This window comes from Taeniopygia guttata, chromosome 6 (assembly GCF_048771995.1).
Source record: "Taeniopygia guttata chromosome 6, bTaeGut7.mat, whole genome shotgun sequence".
NCBI classification, from domain to species: Eukaryota; Metazoa; Chordata; class Aves; order Passeriformes; family Estrildidae; genus Taeniopygia; species Taeniopygia guttata.
Window position 1 is genome coordinate 8,832,805 of NC_133031.1, and position 13,657 is coordinate 8,846,461.

General features: G+C 41.0%; 1 protein-coding gene across 1 annotated transcript in view; it reads right to left on the reverse strand.

Annotated features, from left to right (window-relative positions):
* Window positions 1-12,413, reverse strand: part of PHYHIPL (phytanoyl-CoA 2-hydroxylase interacting protein like) — a 54,406-nt gene extending 41,993 nt beyond the window's left edge. Inside the window, exon 1 of the mRNA XM_012574432.5 lies at window positions 12,114-12,413. The gene's annotated coding sequence lies outside the window, so the exon portion shown is untranslated. The remainder of the gene's footprint in view (window positions 1-12,113) is intronic.
* Window positions 12,414-13,657: the final 1,244 nt, after the last annotated feature.

Genomic DNA, 13,657 nt, shown 5'->3' on the forward strand with positions numbered 1-13,657 from the left:
CACAGAGTCAGCCTAAGGAGAGATTGAAAATGGAAATATTTTATCACTAACCAATGACTATTTTCATTTGTCTAATAGTGCAATGGAAATGAGTGCCAAATCCTCCATTCTCTGCAGCCAGTTTGAGGCCTGAGAAAAAAAGCTCCATTACTACTTTTTTATTGTTCTTTCTTGAAGTTGAATAATATATCACTACAAACTAGGAGAAACAAATGAGGTATAAATCAAGCTAAATTCAAGGATTAATGAGATTAGCAGGTATCAGACCTGCAGGCTATCTATAAACTGACCCACCTATTCTTATGCCCTCAGGAGTTAATTACACAGCTATCACAACACTGAAAATGCACATAACTGGCCTCTACCTGAATTGCAAACAAATCTTTCCACTTCTGGCACAGGAGCAGTGATGTCTGACAAAAATGTGGCAGCAAATAATTCAGAGACAAAAGACAGAATAGTACTCCACAATGTCTTCAGGGCCTCCTCCCATGCTTAGGAGGCATGAGGGATCTCAGTGACAAATAAGATAAAAACTGGGGAGCCCAGCTGTCAAAGCAGAGTTTGGCTCCCCCACTCCTCTCACCAGAGAGTTCAAAATTGCCTATATAATTAACAGTTGTAGAAAATGATTTAAAAAGTGTGCAGTGATCATGATGGCTAGGGTGGGGAGACCCAAGCTCTCTGGGTCTTGGTTCTGTTTTGGTGCAGTGCTGCTGCAGTTGAAATTGTGCCATGCAGCCCTTTTGGGAACAGTTGCTGTCAGGGAGCGTTATGAACTCGCAGTCAGTCTGGACAAAGATGCTCATTCCCAAATGCAGCTGTTTGGCTGCAGAAGGCAAATACCAGGAGTTAACAGGAGTGTCGATAAAGAAACAGGAACACGCAGTGGGGTTAGACTACAGTCACTTTGGGAATTTGAGCACTCATTAAAATGACTGCCTGATAGCACTGTCTAAATGGACATATTATGCAAACGATGAATTCATCCTGGAGTAAAATCTCCTTCCTGTATCTTGCTGGCAAAAGCACTTTTCAGGCTGAAATAGATCATGCAACCAGCTTTAGAGAGAACATTTAAATCTTATCCCTATTTTCTCATTTTGGATTTCTCCACCCTCTCGAGGGATGGTGGTCTGAACTCCTTATACTGTCAAACTCCCACTGACCTCAACAGTAACCAGCTCATCTCAAAACACAGCTGAGCAGAGCAGCTAGCTGCCTTTGCTCCAGCCAGCTGTTCCCAAACCAGGGTTGCAATACCACATGCAGCTGCAAGGCAGGCAGTGAGAGCAGGGTCAGTTCTCCAGCCTATTATGTGGTGCTTCCACAGACTGTGGGAGCAAAAGCTTTGCTACAACAAAGATCATGGGTATCTTCTTTCACTGCTTTAAAGTTGTTTTCTCCTCTCCCTCCCCCTCAACTACTGACGGAGTCTTATTACTGCTTGATCCAGCTGAACCCTAAGGCAAAGTTTTCAGCACTGGGCACACTCCTGCAGAGAGAGTTTTGTATGAATTATAAAGTCAGGGCATTCAAATACTACATCAATTCACTTCCCACAGGCTGTCTTCATGAATGCTTATTCATCTTGAAATGATGGTACTCTAAGAAGTCACTTAAGCTCTTAAGCTTTCCTGATCTCATGTCACAACTTCAAGAACAATCAAAAGGAAAAACACTTGGAAAAGCATAAAAACAAAACCCATAGAAAAATTTGTTGCTGCAACTTCTGCTAAATAAAGAGATCACAGATACAGCATAACATGTTCTGCTGTATAGCTCATAGCGAAGTTTGATTCAGTCATTTCCATAACCAAAATATTATTGTTGGTGACAATATGTCACCAAAATATTATTGCTGGTGTCCTCTTTGTTTTGGGACATAGACAAACATTAAAGCTCCTCTGCACACACTTTACAGTCTCTCTTAGAGACTGTAAAGGAGAAGCAAAGAGATGTTCCTCCCACTTTATTGGGGGAGGGCTGGTGGCTATTTCTGACAATCAGATTTGCATTCTGTCAGAGACATCTTAAAAATTATTTTTGTTGTTATTACATGTAGCAGTATTAGTAGCCTTTACAAAGCACTTTTGTGTTTCAAAGATAACATTACCACACAAACACTGGCTGTGCACTTCCACAAAGGCTAAGCAACACATTTCTTAGTGCCTTAAATCATGTCTTCCAGTCCTGCTGGAGATCAGAGGGGCTGGCACAGGGGAGCAACTAAGTGCAAGTCACTTTTAATGTTCTACCTGCTAACTAACAAGCAGACAAGCCCTGGCAGGCTGGCTGGAGCTGCAGGCACACAGCACTTGCTATAGCTCATTTCAGAAGTGTAGCATTGCTTTCCTCTCTCTCGTGCCCTCTGCCACATGCCAGCAAGCGAAGAAGAGCACAGGAGCAGCTGACCACTTCTGCTGCCAAGGACTGTGTGCTCGCAGTGTAACAGCCTGTGCTCGCCAGCCCGTCTCAAAGGAAACGAGAAACCAGTGTTCCTCTCAAGCCTTGGTGAGGGCAGGGAAGGGAGGGGGAAGGAACTCCCCCCCATGCTCTTTATCCTGTCGTGGTTGCTAAGCAGAGGAAGTCAGATTTAGGAAAGCGTGTGAATGTGAGACCATGGCAGGTTGTCCACTTGCACACAACACAGCAATTGAGGGAGTGCTGTCAGGGCCATGGCACCAGCTCTCCATGCAGAGTTCACATAGTCTGGGAAAGCAGGCAAGGTGGAAGCACAGGAGCCCCTTTGATGCTGCTCCTTCCCTTCTTAGTGCACAGTGCAGTGCCTGGGACAAAGAAGTTAACACAGGGCAGAGGTGCTCTCACAGAGCCACAGAAAATGCTGAGCTGGCAGGGACTCACAAGGATCATGAAGTCCAACTCCTGGCTCTGCACAGAGACTATCCCCACTCTTAAAACCACTTTGCCCCCTTTTTTTTTTTTTTTTTTTTTTTTTTTTTCCAGAGTGACTTCTCCTGCTCACTAAGCTTACCAGTGGTTCTCAGGGAAAAGAAAAAAAAAAAGGAAAAACCACAATGGGCAAATAAAACTTGCCATTTCCAGACACCAACCAGGACATGGTAGTGATGCTCCTCTCCTGCCCCTGACCAGGGACATAAAGAGAAACTCTAACTCTGAGGATGCCATGTACATCCTGACTGAGTGTTCCCCCCCACGCTGCCATAGCACTGGGTCTACAGGATCACTGAGCAGCAAGAGACTGGTGGAGAGAGTGGACCCCCCATATTTCCATTGTTCAGAAACAGTTTATCAATTGTTTGAGGACCTGTCCAGGTCAAGTTTGGTTCTATTTTCAGAGCTGTGTAATGACTGCTGATGACATCTGCCCACGACTGGCAGCACACATTGATGACTACTGTAAATGACCAGTTTCCATATGTACAGCCACGTGTCTTCTTTCTGCTCCAGGCTGCTGATAAAGATCCACTGGTGGTAGCTGCTGTTTAATATGGTAAATGATTTTGGAGATTACAGTCTTCGCTTGCGTAATCTTCTTACGTAAGGACTGAGAAAGAAAACATGTGAAGTACAGAATTTGAACATCAAAACAGCAGTGGATCTGAAGCTCAACATCTTAAAAATATTTTCTGACTATTCCAAGCTAATAAAAAGCCAACAGAAATAAAGTTCACCCTCTTATATATACAAGAAACTTAAATAAGAGCTGCACTTCACTATACAATCTTGTGGGCTAAGTGGAACTTAGTTAATCAGATGTTCAGTGAATAATATGGGAGGTAATTAAGCAAGTAAATTTTAATCTAAGTAAAAATTAACAAACTGAAGAAAAAAATTTCAAAAACTGGAGTTTAGAGATTGTGATTGGGTTGTTCCTAGGATAGGTTTAGATTGGAGAAAAACACATTGCTCTTCCTAACCAGCTACCTCATGGTAAGACACACATTTTGAGACTTTTTGCATGCTGATTTATGGTTTCAAGCCATCGTATTCCATTTGGTCTCCTCATGTGCAGTATCAGCAGCTCCTGCTGTGTGTTGCTTGTAGCTCCTTTTGCTCATTCCTGGTAACTTATGCTTGTAGTAAAGACAGAGGGACTAGCTTAAAATGATCAAAATATTGATGGCAGAGAGTGAGGAATGTAAAAAGCAAAGCAAGATAAAGAGAACGGAAAAAAAGTAAAAGTAGCAGAATGGGTGGAAAGTGCTGAGAGACTCTTTTGTCCTTTTCATTCCTATCAATTACTGTCTGCTCTGTTCCTTTCTTTATCTCTTTGCCGTATCATGTGTCCTACTGCAAGCTTTGAGAACACTGTGCTCAGATACAATGGCAAAGAGCCAACCCATGCAAGATCTGAAAATACCAAAGAGATGAACAGTGTTCACGGATGGAGGCTGTTTGCAGTAACGTGAGAAATTTCATGTCTGTGGAAAAAAGGTCACAAGCAGGAGAGGATCTGCCCTGTCTTCTGAGCATGAGGTATAGAGGGCTCACAGATTTACAGAACTCCATAGGAGATGGAAGTTTTTCATTGCTTTTAGATGAGAGTTGTACAAGTTCTTAAGAAAGCTGAGAAAATACTGGGAAAATCCTCCATCAGCATTTGCTCAAACTTTTTAATGAATTCAGTTTAGCTCTGTTTGTCCTTCATATACGTTCTAATGAACAAATGTGCTGGTGATGAGACTCATAGACAGTGCAATCATTATGCAGATTATTCAGTGAAGGATTTGGAATAATGTATTGGTAAAGACTGGATTCCTAAAAGACAGAGGCAACTAATGAAATTTCACCTTTTCCCTGTTAATGCAATAGATAGAAACAAAAGGCCTTATCCAGAGAGGTTGTCCTATTCTAAAAGCTGTAATTCTGAAATAATTTAGTATTAAAATGTTTTTTCTACTGGACCTGATCAGCCTCTCAAATGGAAAACACAGCCTAAACATCCATGTTTTATCCAAAAATTTTCATTTTTCTTTCCTGTTTGCATTTTTGCCTTACAATGCAAAATCTTGGTTGATGTACATCTTCTTGACAGTAAGATCAAGACTGAACTCTAGGAAAAATTTGTAAAAGCTCCTAATATTGGGTTTACAATGAAAAAACACAGGCATAAGAAATCCAAACACCATAGATGCAGCCATCTTCTCTTATAACCTGCAAAATGGCTCTGGTAGAGAGAACATCCAAAAAGAAAGCGTAAGGAGGAAAAAACCCCAGACGAGGGGAAAATCTGTTGCATGTTCTTGTTTCATGGTGGAAACGGAGTAATGACCCATTGATAATCTCTAGATGCAGTCAGTTTAGAAAATGAGAGTTTCCTGTGTTTGTTACTGAATGAGAGCAGTAAATGGGAGCAGCCCTGTGAGCACAGTGGCTGATGGCACGAGCCCCACTGAGCTCGGTCCCTGCTGCTCTGTGCTGTTGCTGCACACACCAGCGCTGCAAGTCTCCTGCTTTGCTGCCCTTGCCCACCAAGTGAATCTGTTCCTGTCTCACAGGTGCTACACTGGCATCCAAGTTCATCATTCTTGAGACAGACTCCTCAAGATAGTTCCGGAGAGCTGATAACTAAATCATAGTGTAACATGCTTATCTGGAATTTCTGAAAGAAGTGCTCTTTGTGAGGCAGACAATGATAGCAAAAACAAAACCAAAGCCAAAACCCCCAATGTTTTAAAACTATTTTGTTCTCATCACACAGAAACACAGAGCCAGGGGAATTTCAAGAAGCTAACTTTTTGCTCAAATCTATCTTTCCTATTAACACTTTTCTATAAACTATCTCTGTAATTTTCATAAGGTTCTTCCAGTGTTCCTCCTCCTTCCAGTTGCTGTGTTGTTTTCCATCCTAAGCAGTAAGTTGGCTGTCTGGCTCTCTTCATTCATTGTGACATTAGGTGCTTAAGCCTAAGGCGCCAACAGTTCTCAAAAGGTTGTGCAGGGTGGCAATGGTTTGATTCAGAAGACAAAATGCATGCAGGCACACAACTCTGACTTTCACTTATTTCTTGACCTGTGCTGACAATGTGCACTTTTTTTTTTTCTCCACTCCTAGGAGGGAGACATTCAGTCATCCAAATATTTGTTTTAGACACAAATACAGCTTAGTTGCAAAATCCACTGAATGTATATGAACTGCAGACCTTATTTATAACTGCTGTGTCCTGTATGTGATTGATTGCCTCCGGGAGGGCTCCTCAGATGGAGCTGAGCTGTTTGTGTTGGAGGCAGTGGATGCAGACCAGTGTCATTTGGTGGTCACCAGATAACTGAGCTTTCTTAGTGCTCCTATGTACATGCCCCAGCATACACTACTATTTTAAAACTACTACTCTACACTACATTTTAAAACTACTACACTACTAGTGTAATAATACACTATTATTTTAAAAGTCACTAATACTGCTTTCTAGAATTCTGAAGGAAGATTTTTTTGTCTGGTTCTGCAAAGATTTTGCTTTTTTTTTTGCACTGAGGTCATAGTTCTACTTCTCTCAACCCTCTTTTGCCAAGTTGCCTTTTTAATTCATTCATCTAATAACATAGCATACACAAGATAATTATTTTCTGTTTATATATAACACCTAAATATTTTCCAAGCAATAGAGGGTAAGGAAAATCATAAGGATGAATCTCTTATGAAGTCACCTAAGATTGAGATTATGTTCTTTCTTTCCAGAGTGGCAGCTCAAAGGAAGTTCACTAATTCCAACACAAGAGATAAAACAGAGAGATTCAGCTCAAATACACTCAGTGGATAAGCAAAAAAGGATTTTCACAGGAAAGCATTCTAAAAATGGATCTGGAATTTGATGGCAAAGTATTTCAACAATATAATAATGATGATGATAATAATAACAAGTACTACTTTATACCTGTTATGACACCATTTCAAGTAATTAAAAAATAATATGCCCTGAAACTATAAACAAATAATTTGGCAATTATCTGGAGGAATGCTTTTAGTGCAGCAAACCCAGAGTAAATTCAATGAAGTCATGAGAGAGTATGAGCAGCAGAAGCCCTTCTGCTTTAAGAGATGTATATGTTGATGTCTATCTCTAGACATTGCTTCTAAGCTAACAAATATGTTAAAACAACATGACACCAAACCACAGATTAGGTCAGAAGGGAGTGTTGGCAAACAGCATCACAACACAGAGATCCTCCAGGCCTCCACTTAAGAGTAAATGGTTCCACGCAGCCATGAGTACCCAATGGGAACTGCTGAAAGGATTAATTGTGCCCTACTCAGGTTTCATCTCTCCAGTAAATGTCCTACTGAGAGTAATAAAATACTGGGTAACAGTAGATTACAACATCAGGAGTTCTGAAAGCATTCAAAAAGTGACATTCCTGAAGAGCCCCTCTTGACACTCTACCCAAACTCCACATAAGAATGGTATTGGTGGCATTTTGGAAAGATGCTGGTACACGATTTAGATGTATTTTTATATTCTGTGTTTCTATTTCAAAATATTTAAAATGACCATTAAGTTCTGAAAGGATGCACATAAAAAGATGAAGTTATTTTCCTCATATTTGGATGATTAGTAAACCACAGTATGATCTTTATATGTTTCCTATTCATCACAAGTCTGAGGAACATAAAGTCCCTTAGGAACAGGGAAAAATTACTATGCGATCACAGAAATGGTATGCTCCAAATTAGGTTTATTTATTTGGTTTTTAAATGTGAGAAATATAACTCCATTAGAAAATTGTGTCAACATCCTTAGGAGTAAAAAGGGACACAAATTTAAGTTTTGAATATACCCTTGCAGCATATTTTGTAGGCAAGCAAGCAGAGACCATCTTAGAAATGAAATAAATACTTCTGAAGATGAAAACTTATTAGAAATTATCATCACCTCCAATTTTGTGCACTCAGGAGGGAAATGCAGTTCCCATGCTTTGTCTTGTTAGTGAACAGACCATCATGGGCTGGAGCAGCACAGTCCATGACCAGAAGGACAAAAACCTTGTGTGCAGTTTAGGTACAAATGCTGATTATGGAAGTCACGTTATCTTGTTGCAAAGAAGGCCCATGCCGGGAGGAGCCTCCTGTGGCTGCGTGTGTCTCTAGTGCCCTAAACAATGTGTCCTCCAGCAGGCTCTGCAGGAACCCATGCCTTGGGCAGGATGGGATGGGTGACCTGGGCAGCTGCAGGAAGACCTGCTGCACTACAAGTAAAACAATAGTTCTCTGCTGTATGTTCTGTGTACAAGTGCTCATTTTAATTAAGGTTTAATCTCCTCAATCTCTATACTAATCCTTGGTTCTCTATAATAATATTCCCACAGAAGACTCCAGGGTATTTTCTGGCAACAAACAAGTCTTAGCTGCTGGGTTTTTTCTGGTTTTACAGACTCCTGTATATCCATTTTCTTTTATATTCTGAGAAATATGTGAGGCAGAAAAAAATATCACTGTTGGAGCATTAATTGGATGATAATGGCAATTTATGGATTCGAGGAGGAGTAAAGGTGCCACTAGAGTGTGTAAAGTGGGCAGCTGGCACAGTAGATTTTGCCAACATTTGTGTCAACGTGGGAGTACAGCAATATGGTAGCTGCTAACGTTGCACTCAATAAATATCTCCCCATATGTGAAGATGTGACTAGCCTTTTGGAAGAAGAAGCTGAGTTTTCTCTGTATCTGTGGCAGGATTTTAAGTGTAATCCCAACAAATCTCAGCAGGCCTTCACGTGTGCTTAAATACTGTACACAAAATTGCTTCCTTGAAATGTAGCGTATAGGGAAGCAGTGAAATAATAATGTAATAATCCACACATTGAATTATCTGGAGAAAAACAGTGTAATGCTCTACATGGCACTTTTTCTCAGCTGATTCAAGCCTTAAGGAAAAATACACAGGCCTGTTGTCCAGTGCATGTGACTATTTTTGTTACTATGTGACTTGGATTCTGTATTACGTATTTGTGCATCCACCCAGATTTTTTTGTTGTTGTTGTTGCTGTTAGAAATAGGAAATAATTATTAAAATTAATTTTTTTTTCAATTTTAAAATTATTATTTTAGGAGTGAGGAAACTGTTTCTCTTACATATGAAATTGTAACTATTGGAGTTAAACAGCAAAAATGATACTGTAGATAAAAATGGCACTAGACTTTTTTGGGGTACTTTTCTACAGCTATTTCTTGCCATGAGGTTTCCTCCTATGAATTTTCTACAACACTTACACAATTATTCACTAAATCATTTTAATAGGGAAAAAAAATCTGGTCTTAGGGTTCTGCCCTCTAGTCATGTTCTATTTTCATTTTACCATGACATTTCTCTCTGTGAGGAGTGTGTCCACCCTTTCTCCATCTCTTCAAAAGCCTTCTTCCCTGCTTCTGTCCACCACTGCTACTTTTCTGTCATCCCTACACAACTATTAATTCTGAATAAATCCCACAGCCCCAGTCTCTTAGAAGTAATAAAAATAAAAATTTATAATAAAAATTTACCTTGACATCAACAACTGAAACATCATCATTCTGAAGAGTGAAACCCACTGAGATTTTCAAGGATTTTTTTCCTGTGAAGCCTCAAAAATCTTGATTTATAGATGCATGTAAAACAAACAGAACTGAAGCAAATTCAAAATATATACTATGTAACAAACTGCCCAACCAAAATACTTGCAAAATCAATTGGCTACACAGGTAGAGAAAATTTTCTGCTCAGTTTTAATGATGCCCATTCACTCTCCAACCAGCCAACAAAATGAGGATTCTACCCACAGAACATTACCCATGCATTTAGTTTTGCATTGACATAAGCATAGATGGTCTTTTATGAAAGGATTTGGGAATGTCAGGTGGTGTAGGAAAAAAGACAGTATTAAATGACAGTGCTGTTTCAAACTAAATGACAAAATGCCTTACTAAAGTGCTTTGGGTGCTATGATGGACAAAAATGGTCTTGTATGCATAAGAAATTAAGTTTTATATTTTCACATGCAAATATAAGAAGGGTCATTTACACTTTCTTACTGAAAAGCTAATAACTTTCACATTTCCTAATGAAACACTTTCAACAAGCCTCATTAATGCAGCTATTTACATTCACAGTTGTCGGCATAAGCCCACAAAAAGGCAAGATACTGTCTCCACCCTACCTCTCAAACCTAAAAACTTGAAATTTTATAGCTGTAGAGAAATATCAAACAGCAACACTGCCTCACAGCAAAACCCAAGCATAAAATAGCACCTTCTGAATGGAAATGAAGATCCTGAAATGTTGCTCGGGAAAGTGAGACATCAGCAGGCTGATTTTAGCAGCAGGTGGCCAAGAAAGACTAAGGCAGAGTTGGGTATAATTTTTTCCTGTCAGCATGGGGTCAGCCCATCACAGAGGAGTGAAGAACCCACAGGGGTGGGTCTGGATCTTCCCCAAGAAGGACAGAGGAGTGGGGAACCTGAGCACTCTGCAAAGTCGCCACTTCTCGTCCAGTTGGAGAACAAGGCTGTATCGTGTGGCTGCCTCATTTGTATTTGCCAAGGAGGTGGAAGAGCAGCCTCATGCTGCCATCACTAGACTGGTGGGATAGCACTGAAAGGGAGGGATGAATCTCATACTTGCTCTCTCCTGTGGCATTCCCAGTGCCCCAAGGAGAGCAGGAATTTGTGCACTTGCACTTTATTCAGAGGGGGCTGAGATCCATCCCCGTGGCTGCTGCTTCCAGCTCAGAAAGCTCTTTTTGAGCAGATCCTACCTGGTGAGTTAGGCCTGGCTTGTAGCCAGTCCCGGGGTGGAGATCTGTCCTGTGGATGCTGCTGCATGGTTTGTGTGTTTGATAACGACAAGATAAGGCTGCAGCCATGGCTGTGCTGGCCAGCTGTCCTCAGCCTGCCTTCCAAACACCAAACAAGTCTTGGGAGAAATACCACTGGGGAAATACTGTATAACTGCATTTTGCAAAGACACGACATAGACAGTGGTATTTTGGAAAAGTTTCTTAATCAAGCAGTAAATAATCTTGTATCAAAATAAAGACAGCTGGGACTTAATACCCTACATAACTAACTTTCCAATAACAATTTAAATGAAGGAAAAAAATCAGTAAATGCAGCCATGCTGAACCATATGAGATACATGAAAATGAAAGGTTATATTTATGAAATTTATAAATCCAAGTACTATTTGTTTTATAGTCAACCACTGCTCTGGTGGAGTTTTGAATGTTAAGGGAACTTGAAGCAAAACCACTTCAGCTGCAGATTAAAAGCACCTATTTCTTAAAATAGGTGCCAAAATAAATAGTCTGGCATCCTACTCTGTAGAATAGAGCATTTCGCACAAATATAAATAAATATATAAAATTCCACTCAGAAAACAAGCAATAAACAAAAAACAAAAAAGTAAACCTTTATCCTTGAGCATCTGAGATACAAAGACATTCACATCCAAGAAAACAAACCATATTTGAGCTTTGTACAAATACCAAAGAGCAGGTCTAACCATCCCTTCAGAAGAGGGCACCATCTCTAACATCTTATTTCCAAATCACATACATGTACTCCCCTCTTCCAAAAATAAATTTTGAAAAGTATTCATTTCATGGAAATAGCCATATTCATTTGAACAGATGGAAAACATGATAGAATGGGATACAATGAATCCTTTATTTGCTGATTTCATGAAGAGATATTTCTGATTTTGAAAGTTTATTTTAGAGAGTTTTCTGACTTCATGGCTTAGGAGAAGATGAGCAATGTAGAAAATACAATTGTATGTTGATAAATTCTTGAGACATGGGAATCAGACAAAAAAATGTAAGTGAAGTACGTATCTGAAGAAAAATGTGCATTGTAGTTGTCTTCATAATGTGGGTATTCCCATTCAACTCCCTCAGTCACTGCATACTCAGGATTGCATCAAGCCTTAATTGTACAGTAAATTCTCCTTCTGCTCCCCATAGCATCACCACTCCCTAGTTTCTGCACATCTGAACATCCCATTGAAACTTATTTTCCCTTCAGGCAGTGGATCAGGTTCTTCCAAGCCCCTCCGTCCCAGTTTCTCTGCTCTCTTTATCCCCTTCTTTTCTTAGCTGCCAATCTCCTAGTTCCCCCTCCTCCCTCTGCGCAGTCTCCCTCTGCCCCAGGAGTGCTGTACCTTGTGCTCAGGGTGACCGTCTGGGATCCTGGCTTGGGGAGCTGCCTTCACTCCTGCTGGAGATGGCAACTCCTCCGTGGGCCCTTCTTGTCCCTGAGGGCTCCGTGCTGCCCTGCCACTGCTCCTCCCCCAGCTCTGCCAGTCCCCTCATTCGGGCACAGAGAAGAGAGGTTTTGTTGAAAGTTGTGTTGGGGCCTCATGAGGGAATGGTCCTGCCCACTCTGGCCACTTGCCAGACTCCAAAGACACCTGAAGGGAAGGGTCAGTCAAGGTCCTGGGATATTACTGTTCCTGTCCCAAAATCAGACGGGCATGAGCTTTGAGCTTTGAAGGCACTGTGCCTACCAAAATCCCTTTGCAGCCAGCACTCCTGGTAACCTCCCAGTACCAGAACTGGGGGGCTGAGCAGGGGAGAGGAGGAGGTGGCTGCATGGCCAGGCTTCCCCTGCTGCCACTGTCATCGCATTTGCATTGCAGGGAGATGATCTGGCTGCCTTTGTGTGGCCCTTTGGCAGGAGCCCAGCAGCATTTCTGTGCCACTGCTCACATTGTACTGCAGGAGTATAAACACAGGCTTGTCCACAGTGCTCTCAACAGCTCTGGAGGAAATCCATGATTGCCCAGTGTCAAATAGGCCAGAGAAGCTGGCCTTTCTGTACACCAGCTACTGTCCTTATCCTAATACCCTGTCTCTTGTACGAATGTGGAAATTTGCTGGTATCAGAGAAATAGGACAGCATGATGTTACTGTGATAAATATTCTCATTAAGAGCTTGATGCTACAAGATTTTCTTTAATGCTCCACTATTTTGAAAGACTCAGACTGGCCAGTGTTTAACATTTCTCAAGATCATGCCAAGGTTCCATGGAGATAAATAACTGAGGCAGAAAATATATAATGTTTGAGAAGAAAAAAGAGTTGCTAGTTTGAGGAGAAAAATTATTTTGAAATCAGAAAATACCATCTCAACCAATCCTTTCCCTGCACTATAAATATTTAAAAGCATAAACTATGTTATCAATACTCTACTCCTTCCTGTCCAATTTCACTTTGACAGAGAGAATAATCCTGAAAACATAAAGACAAGATCTTTCATCTACCTAGAAGCCTTAGTACCCTACTGGCAAAGCACTAGATATGAACTACTTCTTTGAGCTACTGGACCATTATGCTGACTTTGCAGGATTTGTGTGACCACACAAATTTCCAGGCCTGGGAACACAAGAAACAGATCAGAAAAAAAAAAACAATCAGCAATGTTGGTCCTCTCCAACCTTTGAGATCTCTAGACTGGAAAAATTTCCATTGCTTCCTGAATTTAATGCATGAACTTGCAACCCTCTGGCCTTCTTTGCTGATCTTTCTGCCTCCTACAGCCCTAACTGGGCAGGCACTGGTCCAGTCTGCCACAAGCACAGGGTGTCCACTCCCCCTGGGCCCCACCACGTACAGAGCAGGAGCTCATGTTGCTCCTACAGGGAACTCTGGAGAAACTCCAGCAACTTTAACAGAAGCTGGTGTACATCTTACAGCTCCAGATGAT